General features: G+C 42.6%; 1 long non-coding RNA gene across 1 annotated transcript; it reads right to left on the bottom strand.

The window, feature by feature from the left end:
• Positions 1-13,819: 13,819 nt before the first annotated feature.
• On the bottom strand, positions 13,820-15,853 carry LOC147347158 (uncharacterized). The gene is made up of 2 exons (XR_015152182.1): positions 15,725-15,853; positions 13,820-14,271 (listed from the first exon to the last, which is right to left on the bottom strand). It is a non-coding gene; the product is annotated as an uncharacterized LOC147347158 (long non-coding RNA).
• Between the last annotated feature and the right edge of the window lie 7,646 nt (positions 15,854-23,499).

The raw sequence follows: 23,499 nt of genomic DNA, 5'->3' as shown, positions 1-23,499 counted from the left end.
AAGATGCTTGCTGCTTGGAAGAAAGCTATGACCAACCTAGACAGTATATTCAAAAGCAGAGACATACTTTGCCAGCAAAGGTTTGTCTAATCAAAGCTATGGTTTCTCCAGTAGTCATATAGGGATGTGAGAGTTGCACCATAAAAAAGGCTGGGCACCAGAGAATTGATGCTCTTGACCTGTGGTTTTGGAGAAGACTCTTGAGAGTCCCTGGGAGTGCAAGGAGATCCAACCAGTCAATCCTAAAGGAAATCAGTCCTGAATATTCATTGGAAGGACTGATGCTGAAGTTGAAACTCCAATACTCTGGCCACCTGATGCGAAGAACTGACTCATTGGAGAAGACCCTGATGCTGGGCAATATCGAAGGCAGGAGGAGAAGGGGATGACAGAGGATGAGATGGTTGGATGGCATCACTGACTCGATGGACACGAGTTTGAGCAAGCTCCCTGAGTTGATGATGGACAGGGAAACCTGGCGTGCTGCAGTCCATGGGGTTGCAAAGAGTCAGATACGACTTAGCAACTGAACTGAACTTTTGTATTTCTTTGTATATATGCCTTTTGCTGGGGAAAGTATCTATACAATTGATCAATTTACATGTGACCCACACAAAAGTCTTTTAAAAGCACTAGTTTCAACACCAAGCTATAATCTCTAGTCCACGAGGACTAATAATCCAACAGTCTTAGCAGATCCAATGACATGATAAAAATGCTCATCTTTTTCTTGGCAACTTCCAGTCTGGGTCAAGATAAGGTAGTTTACTTGCTATGCTCACTTTCAATGTCTGTATGTTTCTTACTGTGAGCCGATAACAAGCATGTCACAAACCAACACTGGCTCACAGAAGAGATAAAGTATCATTGGTTTGGGTGGACTTGCATTCTGACAACTACGCTGGTGCCAGAAAAATATCAGGATTGAAAAAGTAGGCCTTGGAGATTCCATTTTTAGTAACATGGTTGGCCTGGTTTTAAGGCTTACTTGTCCAGTGAAAGCATATAAAAATAACAGGTTAAGTATAAAAAGCTTCCATAAGTAGAGTACCAAGAGAATAAATGTTTAGGCCAAAATATAAATGTGGGCAGTATTTCAGAGGGAGAAGTTGTTTTTACCCTTAGGGTATTAGCCAAATCTGGAAAAATCTTACCTATGGTTTGCTCAAGCTTATGAGCTGTGATAGGAAACGTAACCCAGAGCTTGTTCATGTAGGGAGCATAGGTGACATCCCCTCCTTGAAAATCCAGAAACCAAGATTCATGTCCTCGGAGAGGACGTGGAGAGTTTGGAAGCATGGAACCTGCTAGTGGGAATAAAAATGATGTTGGAAAACAGTCTGGAAGTTCCTCCAAGTTTGAACCTAGTGTTGCTCTAGGACTCAAATTCCATTGCTAGGTATTTACCTTGGAACAGTAAAAACGGTAGTCCACACTACCATGTTTGTAGCTGACATTCACAGCAGCATTAATCATGATAGCCAAACAGCAGAAAAAAATCAAATCTCCATCCCTTCATGAATGAATTAGTAAAAGCGCTACAAACATGCATTGGAAAATTATTTGGAAATGAAAAGAAGGAAGTACAGATGTCTAGTACATGGATGCCTAGCGTGGGTGAACTTTGAATACATTATGCTCTGCAAAAGAAAACAAGAATAAAAGATCATATTAATTGTTGGATTTTATTTATAGGGTTTATAAGCAAATCCATTTAGACAGAAAGTAGCTTAGTGTTTGTCTAGAGATGAGGGAAATGTTGCAGAGAAGGCACTGGCACCCCACTCCAGTATTCTTGCCTGGAAAATCCCATGGACGGAGGAGGCTGGTAGGCTGCAGTCCATGGGGTCACTAGGAGTCGGACACGACTGAGCAACTTCACTTTCACTTTTCACTTTCATGTGTTGGAGAAGGAAATGGCACCCCACTCCAGTGTTCTTGCCTGGAGAATCCCAGGGACGGGGGAGCCTGGTGGGCTGCCATCTATGGGGTCGCACAGAGTTGGACACGACTGAAGTGACTTAGCAGCAGCAGAGGGAATGTTGAAGGGAAATAGGGGCTGACTGCCCAGGAATAAATTGGTACCTCAATGCTTGCATGCATGCTCAGTTGCTCATTCATGTCCAACTCTGGGATCCCTTGGACTGTAGCCTGTCAGGCTCCTCTGTCCATGGAATTTTCCAGGCAAGCATACTGGAGTGAGTTGCCATATCCTTCTTTAGGGGATCTTCCCAACCCAGGGCTCGAACACATGTCTCCTGATTCTCCTGCATTGCAGGCAGATTCTTTACCACTGAGCCACCTGGGAAGCTGGTACCTGGATAACAATGTTCTAACAATGCTTCTGGGTGATGAAAACCTTTCAAAGTTGAATGTGGCAATGGTTACATCTCTCTGTGAATATGCTATAATTGATTCCTTTCAATTGGTGAATTATATTTCAATATTGTTGGGAAGATTTGCTGGAGGAAAGAATGGCTACGCACTCCAATATTCTGGCCTGGAGAATTCCATGGGCTGTATACTCCATAGGGTCACAAAGAGTCAGACACAACTAAGGGACTTTCACTTAAAGTTGTTCTAACAAATGCTATGTTGTTGCTGCTCAGTCGCCTAGTCATGTCTGACTCTTTGTGACCCCTTGGATTGCAGCATGCCATGCCTCCTTGTCCCTCACCATCTCCTGGAGCTTGCCCAAGTTCAAATCCACTGCATCAGTGATGCCATTCAGTCATTTCATCCTCTCAAGCCCTCTTCTCCTTCTGCCCTCAATCTTTCCCAACATCAGGGACTTATCCAGTGAGTTGGTTGTTCACAGAAGGTGACCAAAATACTGGAGCTTCAGCTTCAGCATCAATCCTTCCAATGAGTATTCAGAGTTGACTTCCTTTAAGATTGAATGTTTGATTTCTTTGCTGTCCAAGGGATGCTCAGGAGTCTTCTGCGGCACCACAGTTCGAAAGCATCAATCCTCTGGCACTCTTCCTTCTTTATGGTCCCGCTCTCACAACCATACCTGACCACTGAGAAGACCATAGCCTTGACTTTACAGACCTTTGTTGGCAGAGTGATGTCTCTGCTTTTCAACACACTGTCTTGGATTGTCATAGCTTTCTGGCCAACAAATAATCGTATTCTGATCTTATGGATGTAGTCACTATCTGGTGTGATTTTTGAGCCCATGAAGAGGAAATCTTTCTGTGGAAAGCTCTTAAAGAGATGGGAGTACCAGACCATCTTATCTGTCCCCTGAGAAACCTATCTGTGGGTCAAGAAGCGACAATTAGAATGCTATGTGGAACAACAGAGTGGCTCAGGATTGAGAAAGCATGACAAGGTGACAATAGAGTTTTCCACAGTTTGTTACGACCCACACAAAGGCTTTAGTATAGTAGATGAAACAGAGGTAGGTGTTTTTCTGAAATTCCCTTGTTTTCTCTGATCCAGCGAATGTTGGCAATTTGATGTCTGGTTCCTCTACCTTTTCTAAACCCAGCTTGGACATCTGGAAGTTCTTGGTTCGCATTATTCTGAGGCCCAGCATTCAAGATTTTAAACATGATCTTACTAGCATGGGTTGCTGTTCAGTTGCTCAGTCGTGTCTGACTCTTTGAGACCCCACAGACAGCAACACGCTAGGCTTCCCTGTCCCTCACCATCTCCTGGAGCTAGCACAAACTCATATCCATTGAGTCGGTGATCCATCCAACCATCTCATCCTCTGTCATCCCTTTCTTCTCCTGCCTTCAATGTTGCCCAGCATCAGGGTCTTCTCTAATGAGTTGGCTCTTTGCATCAGGTGGCCAAAGTGTTGAAGCTTCAGCTTCAGCATCAGTCCTTCCAATGAATATTCAGGGTTGATTTCCTTTAGGATTGACTGATTTGATCTCCTTACAGCCCAAGAGACTCTCAAGAGTCTTCTCCAACACCACAGTTCGAAAGTATCAATTTGGCTTTGGCACTCAGCCTTCTTTATGGTCCAACTTTCACATCCCTACATGATTACTGGAAAAACCATAGCTTTGACTAGACAGACCTTTGTTGGCAATGTAATGTTTTTGCTTTTGAATATGCTGGCTAGGTTGGTCATAGCTTTACTTCCAAGAAGCAAATATCTTTTAATTTCATGGCTGCAGTCACCATCTGCGGTGATTTTGGAGCCCAAGAAAATAACGTCTGTCACTGTTTCCATTGTTTCCCCATCTATTTGCCATGAAGTGATGGGACCACATGCCATGATCTTAGTTTTTTGAATGTTGAGTTTTAAATCAGCTTTTTAACTCTTCTTTCACCTTCATCACGAGGCTTTTTGGTTCCTCTTTGCTTTCTGCCATAAGTGTGGTGTCATCTGCGTATCTGAGGTTATTGGTATTTCTCCCTGCAATCTTGATTCCAGCTTGTGCTTCATCCAGCCTGGAATTTCGCATGATGTACTCTGCATATAAGTTAAATAATCAGTGACAATATATAACCTTGACGTACTCCTTTCCTGATTTGGAATCAGTGTGTTGTTCCATGGCCAGTTCTAGCTGTTGCTTTTTGGCCTGCATACAGGTTTTGAGGGAGGCAAGTAAAGTGTGGTCTGGTATTCCCATCTCTTTGAGAATTTTCCACAGTTTCTTGTGGTCCACACAGTCAAAGGCTTTAGCATTGTCAATGAAGCAGAAGTAGATGTTTATCTGAAATTCTCTTGCTTTTTCTATGATCCAATGGATGTTGGCACATTGCCCTCTGGTTCCTCTGCCTTTTCTAAATCCAGCCTGAACATCTGCATGGGAGATGAATACAACTGTCTGATGGTTTGAACATTCTTTAGTACTGCCCTTCTTGGGAATTGCGATGAGAGAATTGACCTCTTCCAGTCCTGTGGCCTTGCAGATTTGCTGACATATTGAGTGTAACACTTTGAGAGCATCATCCCTTAGTGTTATGAATAGCTCTACTGGAATTCCATTACATCCACTAGCTTTGTTGACAGCAGTGCTTCCTAAGGCCTGCTTGACTTCACACTCCAGAATGTCTGGCTCTGGGTGACTGACCACATCATCATGGATATCCAGTTCTTTTTTCTACAGTTTTTTTGTGTATTCTTTCCATCTCTTTTTAATCTCTTCTGCTTTTACTAGGTCTCAACCATTTCTCTCTTTTATTGTGCCCATCTTTGGGAAGAATGTTCCCTTGATATTTCCAATTTTTCTGAAGAGATCTCTCGTCTTTCCCCTCCTGTTGTTTTCCTCTATTTTTAAGCATTGTTCGTTGAAGAAGGCCTTCTTGTCTCTCCTTGTTATTCTTTGGAACTCTGCATTTAGTTGGGTGCATCTTTCCCTTTCTCCCTTGCTTTTCACTTCTTTCTTCAACTATTTGTAAAGACTCCTCAGATAACCATTTGCCTTTTTGCTTTTTTTTTTTTTTCCCTTGGGATGGTTTTGTTCACTGCTCCTGACCAGTATTCCAGACTGTTCTTAGTTCTGAACTATGAACCTCTGTCCACAGTTCTTCAGGCAAACTGTTTACTAGATCTAATCCCTTGAATCTATTTATCACCTCCACTACATATTTATAGGGGATTTGATTTAAGTCATATCTGACTGGCCTAGTGGTTTTCCCACTTTCTTTGGCTTAAGCCTGGATTTTGCTATAAGAAGCTGGTTATCTGAGCCATAATCAGCTCCAGGTCTTTGTTTTTACAGCTTCTCCATTTTCAACTACAAAGAATATAATCAATTTTATTTCAGTATTGACCATTTGGTGATGTCCATGTGTACAGTCATCTCTTGTGTTGTTGAAGGAAAGGTGTTTGCTATGACCAGTGCATTCTCTTGGTAGGATTCAGTTAGCCTTTGCCCTGGTTCATTTTGTACTCCAAAGCCAAACCTGCCTGTTACTCCAGGTGACCCTTGACTTCCTACTTTTGCATTCCAATACCCAATGATGAATACATTTTTTTTTTTCTTTTTTGGTGTTAGTTCTAGGATGTCTTCTAAGTCTTTATAGAACTGATCAACGTCAGCTTCTTCAGCATCAACAGTAGGGGCATAGACTTGGATTATTGTCATGTTGAATGGCTTGCCTTGGAATCGAACGGAGATCATTCTGTCATTTTTGAGGTTGCTCCCAAGTACTGCATTTCAGACTCTTTTGTTGATAATGAGAACTACTCCATTACTTCTATGGGATTCTTGCCCGTGTCCAATCTACCTTGATTCATAGACCTGACATTCCAGGTTCCTATGCAATACTGTTCTTTGCAGCATCAGATTTTATTTTCATCCCATGACACATCCACAACTGAGCATACTTTCGCTTTGGCCCAGCCACTTCATTCTTTCCGGGGCTCTTAGTAGGTCTCCACTCTTCCCCTGTAGTATATTGGACACCTTCCAACCTGGGTGACTCATCTTTCATTGTCATACATTTTGTCTTTTATTTTTTTTTCTCATTAACCTATGTTTTATTTTGAGTAAATTCATTATTCATTATTTCACATTATAAAAAGTAACCACACTATTTTTTTTGAAAATATTTGTTTTTTTTTTAATATATTGATTATGATAAAGATGATCTAATTTGTGAATGCATATGCATGTGTGGTTACCTTTTGTCTTTTAATACAGTTCATGACGTTCTCATGGCAGTACACTGGGGTGGCTTGCCGTTCCCTCCTCCAGTGGATCACGTTTGGTCAGAACTCTCCACAGTGACCCATCCATCTTGGGTGGCCCTACACAGCATGGCTCATAGTTTCACTTCAAGCCCCTCTGCCACAACAAGTGCTATGGCTCACATTAAACGAAGCACTGATGCCTGAATCACCTTGGCAATTGTACAGAAAGTCATGGAAAACCTCAGAGAAGTAGGCATGCTGGTATAAAAACAAAATTGGAAAAAAAAAAAAAAAACTCAGGCAAATATTTCCAAAAGGAAAGTGTTTATCTGGCAAGAGGGAATGAACAAGTAAGCAGTATTAACCTCGCTGTCTTGTGTAATCAGAGCTGATCTAGGAGATAACACTACAGCAGCAGCGGGGATAATAGGATCCCAGAAGGAAGGGGAAGAGGTGACAGCAAGGCAGAAACAAGGACCAAATTTTTTAATTAGCCAACAATGTCAGGATAGAAGCAGGATATTCTAACTGTAAGGGGTTTATGGAAATGGTTAATAGATGGTGATGTTTCTAGAGGCAAGGTAGATGGACAGGCAATAATAGTGTTGCTTGCTGCTGCTGCTGCTGCTAAGTCGCTTCAGTCATGTCTGACTCTGTACGACCCCATAGACGGAAGCCCACCAGGCTCTCTGTCCCTGGGATTCTCCAGGCAAGAACACTGGAGTGGGTTGCCATTTCCTTCTCCAATGCATGAAAGTGAAAAGTGAAAGTGAAGTCGTTCAGTCATGTCCGACTCTCAGCGACCCCATGGACTGCAGCCTAGCAGGCTCCTCCGTCCATGGGATTTCCAGGCAAGAGTACTGGAGTGGGGTGCCATCGCCTTCTCCGGAGTGTTGCTTAGTATTATATTAATAGATCAAAATAAATGAGTTGAAGGCTGAGGTCAGCTGCCTAATAGAAAGTTCCCATCCCTTATCTAGTTTCCAGACCTGAGCCAATTCTCACACCCAGAACTCACTTGCTGAAGAGAACCTAAGCACCCTGAGGACATACCCTGCAATACAGAGCAGTTGCGTTCAAACAGTAATTCCCCACATCATTCCTTGTGGGTGCCAATGGCCATTGTTCTTATTTCACTCACTGATGAGACAGAACATCTAGATCCTTCTAGGTCTATGGATACAAGTCAGATTTGACCCTGATACCTGCCTGCAATCATGAATCCCCAGTATAAGTGAGGCATATGGGGTACAGAAAATAATGTGCATCCTGTCTTAGGGCCAAATATATCTCACGGCTTCACTGTATCTACCCATTCTCTTGGTGGCAATATTTCCACCTAGAGTCATGGCTATAGACATATTTAGAGTTGGCAAGAACCCACATGTTGATTTTTGTGTGTGGAGTAAAAAAACTTTTAGTAAGAAAGGTTTAGTGGGAGACCCTGAAAAAGCCTTCAAAGTTCAGCCAAGACAGAGTTTTAAAAGCAATATTGTGTCCTGGGGATAATGAAAGAAGTTAATGTCATCCTCAAAGACTTAAAGGATGCAAGCGTGGTGATCACATCATATAGGAGTTAATTCTCCACTGTGGTTCTTGCAGAAACTGGCATGATAGTTACCCATGATAATGAGACAATGGTAACTCTCAAACTGGCTACTTTCTTTACATTTCCTACCTTTATGTTTCTACCTACAAAGTTCTCTCTTTTAATTCCAAATAACCTGGAAGATTGCACTAGTATTTTTGGAATATAATCTTGATCTGGATACCTCTGGAGTGAGACCCAAAACCTTGGACTTGAACTCTCTATTATTTTGGTCTCTGCATTCCTAGCCTTAGTTCTGTGAGAAGCCATGTGGTCAGATGATCCCAGTCATCCTGTGCTTGGCAGGTCTAAGGTGCTCCCAGGGTTCCCTCCTCTGGTAGCCATACCCCTGGATAATACTCACTTTTGGAACATCAGCTGGACTAGTGACTCTCTGGTAACATTTAGGAGATTAATAAACATACATTCTGGGATCAAGGGGCAGAAAGATATGAGGGACCCATGGTCAGCTGTCTCAGAACTGGTTGTCCAGGCCAGGCTGGGGAAGCAGAGATTCCAGAAAGAGGATGAGTGACCTGCATTCCTTTCCTATCTGAGAAGTTCCTCCTCTAGGTCTCAGCCTCCGCAGACCCTGCCCTCAGACAGGAGACCAGGAGGAAGAGACCACCAGCAGAAATTCTCATCCTGTCTGGAATGTGAAGGAAACTGTCTGTAAAGAGGACAGGAAGCAAAGTGAAGAGACAAACGCCCCCAAACAGATACCTGGCAACCAAACCCTCCCCTGTCAGACCCCACGGCTGGGAAGATGAGGAGGGTAACATCTCCAGGCTCCCTGTGCTGCCCCCCACCCCCACCCCCAGCCCAGTTCTCCCTTCCTCCAGCTCACAGTAATGTCCCGGGAGCCAGGGGTGACACTGTAAATACATCTCTGCTCATCTCACAACACACCATCATGAACACACACTCCTGGGAATCCTGTTCTCCCGATATGTATTAATTCACTGTGTGCAGCCGAACCCAAGTAACACTGGTCTCACAGGAAGGAAGCTGGTGTGTGTCTCCCAGGACAGTGAGGCAGGGAGTTCCAGGGCTGCTAGGGCGGCTGCAGGGCTGCTTGGGCTTCCCTAGTGTCTCAGATGGTAGAGAGTCCGCCCGCCCCCCAATTCAGGTTTCGATCCCTGGGGTGGGAAGATCCCCTGGAGAAGGACATGGCAACCCACTCAAGTATTCTTTCCTGGAGAATCCCATGGACAGAGGACACTGGAGGGCTACAGTCCATGGGCTTGTAAAGAGTCAGACACAACTGAGCGGCTAACACCTTAACGTTAGGGAGGCCCTGCAGCACGAGGTTGTCCAGGCATCCAGGTCCCCGGGACCTTTCCTCTCTGCTCTCCCTGGGACGTCGCTCTTGTTGGCATGGACCGAGGAACCTAAGACCACGTTCATGGTTTGGGAGCAACCAGGGAAAGCAGGGAAGGAAGAAAAGTTTCTTCCCTTGAAGACCAAAATTCAAAAATTTACATCTGCTTCATCATATTAGCCAGAAATTAACCACGAAGACAAGTAGTCTCAGAAAGATTGGAAAATGAGTATATTTTAAATTTGGATGACTTTGTCTAGAAAAAAATTCTATTATTGTGGAAGATGGAGGATTATTCCTATACTTAAATGTTTAAAATCAGCAGTGGAAAATCATTATTATCAATATCTTAAACTGAATTAGATTTATATTTTAAAAGTAGAATAGTCTCAGAATATATTGCTAATTGATAACAAAGTTGTAGATAGAATGTATGGAAAATACCATCTTACAAAATGGACTCTCTCTCTAGAAGACTGTCTAAACTGTAACACTTACCTTGTCCAGGGAGGGAATGTGGAAACATTTTGGACGGGATAGAGGAGGAAATTTACTTTTCACTGTAACCCTTTATGTCATATGAACTTTTTAGACTGTATGCATGTATGAGTCAGTTGAAGAAAATCCCACACTGATTCGCGAATCATTTGTTATGTGGTTACTAGATGTCAGGCTCTTTACTGGGTCTCAGTGAGTGACACACCAAGGGATTCACAGCAGCGTAGAATGAGATGTAAATGCAACACAGTCTATAATTAGTTGTTGGGAAACAGCTTCCAGGAGGGAGGGAACTGATGGAGAACCTCCTGTGTGTCAGGAGTGTCGCCCCCTGCCGGGGACAGGAAGAAAACTGAGGTCTATGCTCTGCTGAGCCACAGTTACTCTGCTGAGCCACAGCTTATGATTATACAGTGGAAGTGAGAAATAGATTTAAGGGTCTAGATCTGATAGAGTGCCTGATGAACTATGCAATGAGGTTCGTGACATTGTACAGGAGACAGGGATCAAGACCATTCCCGTGGAAAAGAAATGCAAAAAAGCAAAATGGCTGTCTGGGGAGGCCTTACAAATAGCTGTGAAAAGAAGAGAAGCGAAAAGCAAAGGAGAAAAGGAAAGATATAAACATCTGAATGCAGAGTTCCAAAGAATAGCAAGAAGAGATAAGAAAGCCTTTTTCAGCGATCAGTGCAAAGAAATAGAGGAAAACAACAGAATGGGAAAGACTAGAGATCTCTTCAAGAAAATCAGAGATACCAAAGGAATATTTCATGCAAAGATGGGCTCGATAAAGGACAGAAATGGTATGGACCTAACAGAAGAAGAAGATATTAAGAAGAGATGGCAAGAATACACGGAAGAACTGTACAAAAAAGATCTTCACGACCCAGATAATCACAATGGTGTGATCACTGACCTAGAGCCAGATATCCTGGAATGTGAAGTCAAGTGGGCCTTAGAAAGCATCACTATGGACAAAGCTAGTGGAGATGACAGAATCCCAGTTGAGCTATTCCAAATCCTGAAAGATGATACTGTGAAAGTGCTGCACTCAATATGCCAGCAAATGTGGAAAACTCAGCAGTGGCCACAGGACTGGAAAAGGTCAGTTTTCATTCCAATCCCAAAGAAAGGCAATGCCAAAGAATGCTCAAACTACCACACAATTGCATTCATCTCACACGCTAGTAAAGTAATGCTCAAAATTCTCCAAGCCAGGCTTCAGCAATATGTGAACCGTGAACTTCCTGATGTTCAAGCTGGTTTTAGAAAAGGCAGAGGAACCAGAGATCAAACTGCCAACATCCACTGGATCATGGAAAAAGCAAGAGTTCCAGAAAAGCATCTATTTCTGCTTTATTGACTATGCCAAAGCCTTTGACTGTGTGGATCACAATAAACTGTGGGAAATTCTGAAAGAGATGGGAATACCAGACCGCCTGATCTGCCTCTTGAGAAATTTGTATGCAGGTCAGGAAGCAACAGTTAGAACTGGACATGGAACAACAGACTGGTTCCAAATAGGAAAAGGAGTACGTCAAGGCTGTATATTGTCACCCTGCTTATTTAACTTCTATGCAGAGTACATCATGAGAAACGCTGGACTGGAAGAAACACAAGCTGGAATCAAGATTGCCGGGAGAAATATCAATAACCTCAGATATGCAGATGACACCACCCTTATGGCAGAAAGTGAAGAGGAACTCAAAAGCCTCTTGATGAAGGTGAAAGTGGAGAGTGAAAAAGTTGGCTTAAAGCTCAACATTCAGAAAACAAAGATCATGGCATCCGGTTCCATCACTTCATGGCAAATAGATGGGGAAACAGTGGAAACAGTGTCAGACTTTATTTTTCTGGGCTCCAAAATCACTGCAGATGGTGACTGTAGCCATGAAATTAAAAGACGCTTACTCCTTGGAAGGAAAGTTATGACCAACCTAGATAGCATATTCAAAAGCAGAGACATTACTTTGCCAACAAAGGTCCATCTAGTCAAGGCTATGGTTTTTCCAGTGGTCATGTATGGATGTGAGAGTTGGACTGTGAAGAAGGCTGAGCACCGAAGAATTGATGCTTTTGAATTGTGGTGTTGGAGAAGACTCTTGAGAGTCCCTTGGACTGCAAGGAGATCCAACCAGTCCATTCTGAAGGAGATCAGCCCTGGGATTTCTTTGGAAGGACTGATGTTGAAGCTGAAACTCCAGTACTTTGGCCACCTCATGTGAAGAGCTGACTCATTGCAAAAGACTCTGATGCTGGGAGGGATTGGGGGCAGGAGGAGAAGGGGACGACAGAGGAGGAGATGGCTGGACGGCATCACTGACTCGATGGACGTGAGTCTGAGTGAACTCCAGGAGTTGGTGATGGACAGGGAGGCCTGGCGTGCTGCGATTCATGGGGTCACAAAGAGTTGGACACGACTGAGCGACTGATCTGATCTGATCTGATCTGATGCTCTGCTGACCTAAACCTCTCACCCTGATGAGGGTCAGTGCCAGCCCATGACTTGCCTGGATGCCTGCTAATCTCTGTTGTCCTTGTGTGGGAAGTGAGCTGAGGGGTGGAGAGAGGACCTTGGCCCACATGGGCCAAAACTTACTATGACCTCCCCGCCTCAGGGCTGGTGTGTGGGGGTTGGGTGTGCTCTGGAGGGTCAGTGGTGACAAAGCAGGGACGGCTGAGGCAAGACCTTGCTGAGCGGCATCGACTCCAAAGATCAAGACGCCAGAACCGACGGTTTTTCTGTAACCAGCCTGATGCCAGGACGGTCCTGTAGGCAGCAGGTGATGGGATCCAGCGCAGGTAAGCAGGACCAGGACAAGGAGGTGAGACTCTGTGTAACCTTCCCCTCCAGTTAAGAGCCTCTTCAGAGACTCTCCTCACCTTTTTCTTCTTCTGTCAGTGGTGCTGGTGGGGGGAAAGGGTCAGTTTCTAATACTCTTATGTTTCACAGTTTTTAACTCTTGTGATTAGATGAGTTTGCTGCCAATTCACTATTTTGGGCTTTATTGAGGCTTTGTGTTATATGTTGTGAAATTTTGGACAGTTCTAAACATTCAAAAAGAAGCTACATTCTCTCTTTGGAATAGAATTTTATATATGTCCATGAGGTTTTCCTTATCAATTACATTGTTTAGGTATTTTGTATTGATGCTATATTTTTTACTATTTGATACATCATAAACTAGAAAAAAGTCACCCAAAGTTTCCTTTTAGCGATGAGTTTTTGCCCATAGTGTATTCTCACTATGAGAACACAAGAAAAATGGGCAAAAATTCATTGCTAAAAGGAAACTATATAAACATAATATATATATTAGGTCTTTCCAGGTGGCACTAGTGGTAAAGAACCCACCCGGCAATGTAGAAGACATAGAGACGCAGGGTCGATCCCTGGGTCAGGAAGAGTCCCTAGAGGAGGGCACGTGAACCCACTTCAGTATTCTTGCTTGGAGAATCCCACGGACAGAAGAGCCTGGCAGGCTACTGTCGACAGGGTGGCAAGGAGCAACACGACTGAAGCAACTTTGCATGCATGCATATTGCTTTTTATATTTTGATGTTTTTCCCCTGTATGATCCTTAAGGTGGGTTACATCTTAATTGATGATTATAATCTTTAGTACCATAAAATACCTTTGTTTCATTAATAATTTTTTTTGCTTTGAATCTAATCATGTTTGATAATAAGATCAAAATCTCAGACTTTTTTCATTTTAGATTTAGTTTATATATATGCCCAGCTATCCCAGGGATGGCGGAGCCTGGTGGGCTGCCGTCTATAGGGTCGCACAGAGTCAGACATGACTGAAGAGACTCAGCTGCAGCAGCAGCAGCAGCATACCTTAATTTTAAATTTAATGCTTTTTAAAATGTATATTTAAAGCTTAATTTTAATTCGTCTAGTTCATATCCTCAGGTAATTTCTTTAGAGCCTGTAATATCAGTAGCATGTTTCAAAGACTTTCAAAGGCTTTCTTTCTTTTTGAATATTGTCTATAAATGACATATTGGTGGGGAGAGAATCCTTGGATCATGACGCTTTCTTCAGAACTCAATATTCTACTCTTCGACTCTGACCTTGAAAGCCACCAGTTGGAAATCATCTTGTCCTCTCTGCGTCTTTGGGCTACTGTTAGTGCTCGTGTGCATGTGCAGGCGGTGATGGTGGGAAATCACACCCTTCTCTCAGGAGTTCTCACTGTGACGTCATTACTCTAGATATCCTGGAAGAAGTTCCGGGTTGGAAAGCTGATCAGTCCTGCAATCAAAAATCGGGCAGAAGAAATTTCAGATATACTTCTTTCTTCAGAGAAAAGACTCAGAGAATTCAGTCGTAAAGGAGGGGGTTCTGAACCTAGAAACCTTTCTTTCTCTAAGATGTGTCCTTAGGTTGTCAGCGTGGCTGTGACTTCTCAGAGTTCCTTCCTCTTTGTGTGTCATTCACACCAGGCAGGGACGCCGGGGAGGGAATCTAAGTCCAAAGCACATGATAGTCTAAGAATGGAACCTAGACTAAAATAGAGTCACAGCCAGAGGTCTCAAGATGGTAAAAGGATATTTCATATCTAACAGTGAGGTAAAAAGAACATTGGGAGAGAATCTCAAAACACTGAGAGTATGAGTGAGGCATTTCCTCAAAAAATTAAAAATATAATTACCATATGGTCCAGCATTCCCACTTCCTAAAGAATTAAAAGAGAATTTTAATCTCAAAGAGATCTTAGCACTCTCACGTTCATAGCAGCATTATTCACCCCAGATGGGATGCAGGAACAGCCCAAACACCCATCGATGGATGAATGGAGAATCGGAATGCGGCACATGCAGACGCTGGAATACTATCCAACCTGAGAAAGGGAGGAAATTGTGCTGCGTACTATATCATGGATGAACCTCGAGGACATTAGGGTAAGTGAAAGGAACCAGTCACAAAGAGACAAGTAATATATGATTCCCTGTATATCAGGTCTCTCAAGCAATCAAATCCATGGGAACAGAAAGTGGATTAGTGGTTGCCACGGTTTGAGAGGAGGGGGAAATGAGGAGCTGCTGTTTAATGGGTATACAGTTTCAGTTTTTAAAGATGGAAAAATTCTGGAAATCAACTGCATATTTATTTAAATATACTTAACATTAATGACTGACTCATTGGAAAAGACCCTGATGCGGGGAAAGACTGAAGGCAGGAGGAGAAGGGGACAAGAGAGGATGAGATGGCTGAACAGCATCACCGACTTGATGGCCATGAGTTTGAGCAAGCTCCGGGAGTTGGTGATGGACAGGGAGGCCTGGTGTGCTGCAGTCCATGGGGTTGCAAGGAGTGGGACACGACTGAGTGACTGAACTGAACTGAACATTAACGAACTATACATTTAAAAATAGTAAAGATGGTAGATGTCACAATAAGATTTTTTTTACCAATTTAAAGAATACTGGGAGAATGTATCTCAAAGAGGTATCTGTAAGAGTGGAGAGAAACAGTGTGGGTTTGGACTAGAAGTTTCGGACTTGGTTTAACAGGTGGTGTGCCCAAAGTACTCTTTAATGAAGCACCAGGTAGGTTCAGCACTTGTTGGTATATATGCTTACAAGAAACAATTTAGCCTGCACAGCTCTGGGTGTCTCCTGAATTGCTTTCTCTAATTCACTTGAACTTTCATGGTGCCCTGTCATCATCTAAAGTTATATGAGCCCATGTAAGAGAACCTGACCTAGAAGCTGTGGTGTTAAAATTGCTTCTTGTTGGGAATCTCTGGTGGTCCAGTGGGTAGGACTCCATGCTTTCACTGCCGTCAGCCCAGGTTCAATCCCTGGTCTTCCCACAAGCCAAGCAGTGTGGCTAAAAAAAAAGAAAGAAAGAATTGCTCACTGTCCTTTTGTTCTTTTACTCTAGGAAAATTGATGAGGGATCTGGAATATAAGACAAGTGAGTATTTGCAGGGGATAGTGGCTGAAGTTAGCAGCTTTCCTGTGAAGGTTCATTACTCAAGGTCAGCAATTCTGTTTTAAAAAGGAAGGTCTTTGTGTAACTAATGTATCCAAATTCTTTATCCTGATTTCAAAACCATAAACCTTTCCCCAGATTTGCCCAGCTGTAGTGATCCCAGTTCTTATCTTTTTTTCCTCTTCAGTCTCATCGCACTGCCTGAGGCCTTGAATTTTCTGTGTTCTTTACACTCTCTAAATATGGTTGCTAATAGTCTGAACACAAGGTCAAAAGCAGTCTTTGTCCTGGTCCCCTGAGGAGCCTCCCACCATTGTCATGAAGGCCCAGAACCTATGGGACAAATCTCATTTGTATCTTTTGTGAGGCCACACCTTTGTCTCCTTGTCCCCACAGTGAGGATCATCCTGAATTCCCCGACAGCCAATGGCTACCTCTCAGTGGCTCCAGATGGGAAGAGTATGATGTTCACTGGCTTGTGGATGAACAAATGCCAGCGTGGTCAGAGATTTGATCCGGAGCCTGGGGTGCCGGGCAGTAAGGGCTTCACGTGGGGCAAAGTGTACTGGGAAGTGAAAGTGGACAGGATCTGGTGGGAAGCAGAGGAGGAAGAAGACGCAAGGAGATACAGGGCTGGAAGCAGAGGCGTGTTTGGCAGTAGAGATCTTGGATTTACAGGCATCACTGATGGGTATCATTCTCCTGGATACAGAGAGGAGAATGAGGAGGTGGAGGAGGAATGGTCTCAGGAAAATGGAATATGGCCAAAATTCTGCCTGGTAGGGATGGCAAGAGAGTCAGTGATAAGAAGGGGATTTCTCAACTTCACCCCCGAGGCGGGGTTCTGGACTCTGCAGCTGTCCTCAGCTGCGAAGATTGAGGGCAGAGTAACTCTGGGCTCTTATTATATATTATGTTATATATTAATATATATTATTTATTAATGTATAAATTATATTAATTATTATAATTAAATTTATTTAATTAAATAAATTAATAAATTTATTTACTAAATAAAGTAAATAAATTTATTTACTCTGCCTCTTATAATTATATATAATATATTAATATTTATATTAATGATATATTATTAATACCACCATTTTAATATATGGTTTAAATATTAACAATTAATATATATATTATATTAATAATTAATATATTTATTATATTAATGTATCATATTATAATAACATAATAATCTGGGCCCTTCCAGATCCTGTCCTACTGCCCCCAGAAGATTGGAGTTGCTCTGGATCATGATGCTGGGAAGGTAACCTTTACCAATGCCAGAACTCAAAAGTTCATTTATGAATTCTCATCTGCCTTCACTGGGAAAATTTTCCCTTTCCTGTGGCTTAACTGCATGAGATCTAGACTTACGCTGAGACCCTGAGAGAAGACCTCCTGGCACAGCCCCAGGTTTTGTCATTCACCCTTTATTCCTTTTCATCAGTCTCAGCTCTCTGCCTCAGCTGGATGGTCCTGCTGGGTTTCTGAATGCACTCAGATGACCGGAGCTTTATGGCAGTCATGAGTGTCTTGTCCTCGCAGCTTTGTCTCTAAAATGGGGATTGTAATAGTTGATCTTTCTCTAAGGGGAATGGTTGGAATGTCTTTAATGTGTTTATTAAAATGTGTCTTAACTAATTTATCTCTTCTGTTGCCTTTGATTTGGTTCTTCACCTGCCACTGAGATAAATGTATGAGAATGACTGTATTACAGAATCTCGGCTCCTGCTACAAATAGTAACTGATGACAACATCCACATTGATTTATAAAGCACCTTTTCTGTCCCATAATTTCTCTTGCCATCCTTCTAAGCAATTGTTGTTGTTCTGTTGCTCAGTCGTGTCTGACTCTTTGGAACTCCATGGACCGCAGCACGCCATGCCTCCCTGTGTTCACCATGTCCCAGAGTTTGCTCAAACTCATATCCATTGAGTCAGTGATGCCATCCAACCATCTCATCTGCTGTCATCCCTTTCTCCTTCTGCCCTCAATCTTTGCAGCATCACTGTCTTTTCCAAATCATCTAAGCAGCTGAGAAAATGGTAAATATTTGGCAGTTCATAACTGTTTAATCTTTGATACACTATGAGATTTGAGATATCTGGTGTAAGAATTCCTTTATCTGCATATTCTGATAATTTTTGCAGTGGGAAGGCGAGAGGGAAAGCCATGTAAGGTTCAGGTGTATACGAGTTTTTGGAAGTCACTTGGTTCTGAAGTCTATGTCAGCTGTGTTTTGAGGTGGTAGAAATAGATACTAAGCTTAATGTTAAATTAGGAGTCTTACATATAAGCAGCAGAAAACAAATTGGCTGATGTTAGAAAAAGGGAAAATAATTTTTTTTTAAAAGGAAATTAATTAAACATCACTGGGGCATCTGGAGTGCAAAGAGGGAGGGATACGTGTGCCTGCCTGCATGCAAATTCTGGAGGCATGTCCACATGACCTCCAGAGAGGTGGGAGCTGCAGTGAGAGAGGGAGGAGGTGGAGTCAGCAGGACTTGAGAGGATTGTTGAATTGTCAGGATATAAACAGAATACATCATGCATGAGTCCAAGCTATTGGAGAGTGGATATAATCTGATGAGGAACAGAAGAGGAAGAAGTAACAACGCTTACACACGGAGCCAGAGGTGTGTTTGGCAGTAGCAATCTTGGTGGATTCACAGACTCAACTGATGGGTAAAGCTTTCCTGGATACAGAGATGAGAATGAAGAGTTGAGGAAGGAATGGGTTCAGGAAATTAGCGGTTAGAATAGGCCCTAGTTCTTCATGTAATTAACCCCTAAATCAAAATCTGCCATAAGCACACCAGAGTATAGGATGCCTGCCTGTGCTCAGCAACAAAAAAGCAAAGTGTGTTTTCGGCTTCTGTAATAAGACATGGTCTCATCAAGACACATGCAGTTCAGCATTCTCTAGACATGGGAGCACATGCTACTTGCCAAAGAACTTCCCATACTTAAACTCCTGGGTTCAAAATGTGGGGAAATTTGCTCTGATAGCTCAGTTGTTTAAAAATGTTTTGCTGAAGGAATTCTCTGGTGGTTCAGTGGATAAGAATCCCCTTGTATTCAGGTTCAACCCAGGGACATGGGTTCAACCCTGGTTGGGGAAGATTCCAAGTACCTCAGAGCAACTGATCCCATGTGCTGCAACTACTGAAGCCCCTGGGCCCAGAGCCTGTGCTCTGCAACAAGAGAATAAATGGGAAAAATGGGAATGGGGCGGTGAGAAGGCTGTGCCCTGCAGCTAGAAAGGAGCCACCCCCACCTCGCCCCCACTCTCTGCAAGTAGAGAAAGCCCATCCGCTGCAGCGAAGACCCAGTGCAATCAAAGATAAAAATTAATACTTAAAAAACAATGACAAAATCTTTCTCACTGAGGAGACACAGCTTTCCCAGACTACAGCCCAGCCAGGTGCAAGCCACTGATATGCAAACTAACCAATCCAGACCCCAACCCTGCCCACCTTCCCTACCCACCGCCCCCCTACTCCCACCCGACCTCTGCTCCCTGGTCTGGCCTTTGTACCCTAAGAGGCAATATTCCTCTGCCTTAATAATCCCAGGGCCAGGTACCAGACAACCAAAGACCATTACTATAACACAAAGCCTGGTGATATTTGTTCATACCAGCCAATCCTAATCTGTTTTCCCTGCCCTACACCTTGACTTTCCCAAGGAGACCTATTAAGGGTCTAGCCTTTATTTTCCTTTCATCTTTGCCAAACTGACAGATTTTAATTTTTCTTTCCATTTTCCCTGTCACATTCCCATTTTTCCCATTTATTAATAATGAATTTATTATAAATAAAAAATTTACATTTCTTCTTTTCCAAATTGTTTTCTAATAGTCTTTATTTTCCAGTCTCAATGTAGGAATTTTAAAATATTGAATTTAAGGAAGAAAAATCAGCCTCCTGACCCCAGGGAACAGGTGTGATACTCACAGCTAGACCTCAGAGTTACTTGAAGCTGGCCTGGTGCTCACAGCTAGGCCATGTTGTTCTCTTTGGAATAAATCATTTATAAATAGAAACATCAAATAAGGATACACTGAAATCATAATAAAGTGAAACAAAAGACAAGACTATACATAATTTCATTTAAGCACAGAGAAACAGGGCACTGTGCAATTCAGAAAGTACTGAACATCTCCCTGTCCTGGGTAACATACCTGATGGTTGCAAATGCTCCTTTATCCTTGCTCTAGTCTGCCCTCCTTATGGATGTGATTGATTGGGACACCCAATTAGGTAATTGACCATGCTTCCCGGCAATACTCATTTTGGAGTAAACCCCTCTTTTCTCCAACCAAAGCCCAAATCCCACAATAACACATTCTTTCTTATCCCCTCACTCTAAGATGCCCTGTGGTTCCCCACTGTGTGCATTCTCCCTTGCTGTGTCAAGTAGTAAACACAGTGAGTTCAACTAGGTGTGTTCCTGGTGGTCTTTGGGTGAAGAATATCGACACATGCTAATATTTTGTCTATCACATTTTTTAGGTGTCTTTAAATTTGATTATGGACACATGTTTGCATGCTCGTGAGTTTGTGGTTGCCATGCTGCTGCTGCTGCTAAGTCACTTCAGTCGTGTCTGACTATGTGCAACCCCATAGACGGCAGCCCACCAGGCTCCCCTGTCCCTGGGATTCTCCAGGCAAGAACACTGGAGCGGGTTGCCATTTCCTTCTCCAATGCATGAAAGTGAAAAGTGAAAGTGAAGTCGCTCAGTCATGTCTGACTCTTCACGACCCAGTGGACTGCTGCCTACCAGGCTCCTCCATCCATGGGATTTTCCAGGCAAGAGTACTGGAGTGGGGTGCCATTGCCTTCTCCGGTGGTTGCCATAAAAAAGCTTTATTTCTTCTTTGCGTTTTTTTCTTAAACCTTTGGGTCATGCTTAGAAAATTCTTCATTCGACAATTGGGAAAATTTTATGTATATTTTTATTTAGGTAGATGATGAGGAGGAGAATGGGGCCCAAGGGTAAAAGGAAACAAAAAACTGAAACTGGGGGCAAGTATCACTTTACACACACTAGGGGGAGGAATAATAGGTAAAGAATTCAAAGGGGGTGGGAATTCTAAGGTTTTTATCTTCTATTCTATGTTTTTATAATTTTGTAGGACCAACAGGGTATTTTACAATGGGGTATTCAATAAATACTTTCTCATGGCTAAGTGAAGACATAAGTGCTCGCTTATGTTTACCAGGTTAACAGAAATGACATCAAGAGCCTCAATGTAATATAGATAAGAAATAGCTCCAATAATGAGTGTTTTTGAAAACTGATAACCTTGAGGTGATAAATTATGTTTAGGTTAATGATGTTAAAGAAAGTGAAAGTGTTAGTCGCTCAATGGGTCTGTCTCTGCGACCCCATGGGCTGTAGCCTGCCAGACTCCTCTGTCCATAGAATTTTCCAGGCAAGATTACTGGAGTGGGTAGCCATTCCCTTCTCCTGGGGATCTAGGGATCAAACTCGGGTCTCCTGCACTGGAGACAGATTAAATTTTCTTGGGCCTGCTGTATTTTACAGTAATGTCCAAGACCCACCTAACTAAATGTGTGAAGATAATTTCAATGTACTTCAATCTATGAGTCATACAGTATCTTGGGAGAATGAAAATTAAACCATCTAGATATGCTCTGTCAAATACAGTAGCTACAAGCCACATATGGCTATTTAAACTTAAATTTAATTAAATAAAAATTCAACTGCTCAGTGATGTTAGCCACATTTCAAGTGCTCAATAGCCACATAGAGCTAGCACCTACCGCATGAAAAGTGCAGACCTAGAACTCTGAGTAGCACTATTATTGATGATATTAGTGGGCCTCAAGTAAGGTACATTAGACCCATTTAAAACCAAAGGGCCAATATTATTTCTCACACAGATGACATCAGATTTATTTCTGGGATATGGATAAATATTAAGCTGGTAACAACAAATCCAAAATGGGTCAGGAATGAATTTCTCTCTCGTGCCTTCAGGCACAAACTATTCCCAGTTCCAAAGGGGAAACACCTGTCTCCCAACTCCCTTCCTAGGTGGAGACACTCGGGCATCAAATTTCTGGGGGTAAGTTCTCTTAGAAGAACCAAGAGGCAGAGCCCTAATAAGTAAAGGTTGGGAAGCACAGATGATAAAAATGCTCATCTTTTTCTTGGCAACTTCCAGTCTGGGTCAAGATAAGGTAGTTTACTTGCTATGCTCACTTTCAATGTCTGTATGTTTCTTACTGTGAGCCGATAACAAGCATGTCACAAACCAACACTGGCTCACAGAAGAGATAAAGTATCATTGGTTTGGGTGGACTTGCATTCTGACAACTACACTGGTGCCAGAAAAATATCAGGATTGAAAAAGTAGGCCTTGGAGATTCCATTTTTAGTAACATGGTTGGCCTGGTTTTAAGGCTTACTTGTCCAGTGAAAGCATATAAAAATAACAGGTAAAGTATAAAAAGCTTCCATAAGTAGAGTACCAAGAGAATAAATGTTTAGGCCAAAATATAAATGTGGGCAGTATTTCAGAGGGAGAAGTTGTTTTTACCCTTAGGGCATTAGCCAAATCTGGAAAAATTTTACCTTTGGTTTGCTCAAGCTTATGAGCTGTGATATGAAACGTAACCCAGAGCTTGTTCAGGTGGGGAGCATAGGTGACTTCCCCTCCTTGAAGATCCAGAAACCAAGATTCATATCCTCGGAGAGGATGTGGAGAGTTTGGAAGCATGGAACCTGCTAGTGGGAATAAAAATGATGTTGGAAAACAGTCTGCAAGTTCCTCCAAGTTTGAACCTAGTGTTGCTCTAGGACTCAAATTCCATTGCTAGGTATTTACCTTGGAACAATGAAAACGGTAGTCCACAGTATCATGTTTATAGCTGACATTCACAGCAGTATTAATCATGATAGCCAAACAGTAGAAATAACTCAAATCACCATCCTTTCATGAATGAATTGGTAAAAGCGGTACAAACATGCATTGGAAAATTATTTGGAAATGAAGGAAGTACAGATGTCTAGTACATAGATGCCTAGCGTGGGTGAACTTTGAATACATTATGCTCTGCAAAAGAAAACAAGAATAAAAGATCATATTAATTGTTGGATTTTATTTATAGGGTTTATAAGAAAATCCGTTTAGACAGAAAGTAGCTTAGTGTTTGTCTAGAGATGAGGGAAATGTTGCAGAGAAGGCAATGGCACCCCACTCCAGTACTCTTGCCTGGAAAATCCCAGGGATGGGGGAGCCTGGTGGGCTGCCATCTATGGGGTCGCACAGAGTCGGACACGACTGAAGTGATTTAGCAGCAGCAGAGGGAAATGTTGAAGGGAAATAGGGGCTGACTGCCCAGGAATAAATTGGTACCTCAATGCTTGCATGCATACTCAGTTGCTCATTCATGTCCAACTCTGGGACCCCTCGGACTGTAGCCTGCCAGGCTCCTCTGTCCATGGAATTTTCCAGGCAAGCATACTGGAGTGAGTTGCCATTTCCTTCTTTAGGGGATCT

The sequence above is a fragment of the Bos grunniens genome, chromosome 23 (genome assembly GCF_055505025.1).
Source record: "Bos grunniens cultivar Pamir isolate PY7600 chromosome 23, Bosgru_T2T1.0, whole genome shotgun sequence".
In the NCBI taxonomy this organism is placed as follows: Eukaryota; Metazoa; Chordata; class Mammalia; order Artiodactyla; family Bovidae; genus Bos; species Bos grunniens.
The sequence above is the reverse complement of the archived record's forward strand: the minus strand, read 5'-3'. Positions and strand labels throughout refer to the sequence as shown.